The following is a 969-nucleotide window of genomic DNA, read 5'->3' on the forward strand; positions in this document are numbered from 1 at the left end:
TACTAGAAGAGAGTGCAGGGAAAACACTTGAAGAAATTGGCCTGGGACAATATTTTATGAGGAGGACCCCCTGGGCAATTGAAGCAACACCAAAAATACATTACTGGGATCTGATCAAACTAAAAAGCTCTTGTACAGCCAAGAGCACAGTAAGTAAAGCAAACAGACAGCCTTCCGAATGGGAGAAGATTTTTGTAGGTTATGCTTCCAACAAAGGTCTAATAACCAGAATCCACAGAGAACTCCAATGAATCAATAAGAAAAGAACAAATAACCCCATTTCTATGTGGGCAAGAGACTTGAACAGAAACTTCTCTGATGAAGACAGGCGCATGGCCTACAAATACAGGAAAAAAGGCTCATCATCTTTAATCATCAGAGAAATGCAAATCAAAACCACTTTGAGATATCATCTAACTCCAGTAAGATTAGCCTACGTCACAAAATCCTAAAACTACAGAAGTTTGCGTGGATGTGGAGAGCAGGGAATGCTTCTACACTGCTGGTGGGAATGCAAGCTAATACGGCCTTTTTGGAAAGAAGTTTGGAGAATACTCAAGGAACTGAAAGTAGACCTACCATTCAATCCTATAATTCCTCTACTAGATATATACCCAGATGATCAAAAATTATTTTACAGCAAAGACATTTGCATCAGAATGTTTATTGTAGCCCAATTCATAATTGGCAAGACATGGAAAGTGTCTATTGACTCATGAATAGATTAATAAATTGTGGTATATGTACACGGTGGAATACTATAGTATGCAGCTATAGAAAGATAGAGACTTCACATCTTTTATGTACACCTGGATGGAGCTGGAGCATATTCTTCTTAGTAAAGTATATCAAGAATGGAAAAAAAAGTATCCAATGTACTCACTACTACTATGAAATCAATATACATTCATACACATTCATATGAATGGCAAAACACAACTATAGTCCAGAAAGTAGAAGGGAAGAGGA

General features: G+C 37.4%; 1 pseudogene; it reads left to right on the plus strand.

The window, feature by feature from the left end:
* The window catches only part of LOC100944633, a 122,739-nt pseudogene that overhangs the window by 120,175 nt on the left and 1,595 nt on the right, over window positions 1-969 (plus strand).

The sequence above is a fragment of the Otolemur garnettii genome, unplaced genomic scaffold (genome assembly GCF_000181295.1).
Source record: "Otolemur garnettii isolate 467f Iridium unplaced genomic scaffold, OtoGar3 scaffold00063, whole genome shotgun sequence".
NCBI classification, from domain to species: domain Eukaryota; kingdom Metazoa; phylum Chordata; class Mammalia; order Primates; family Galagidae; genus Otolemur; species Otolemur garnettii.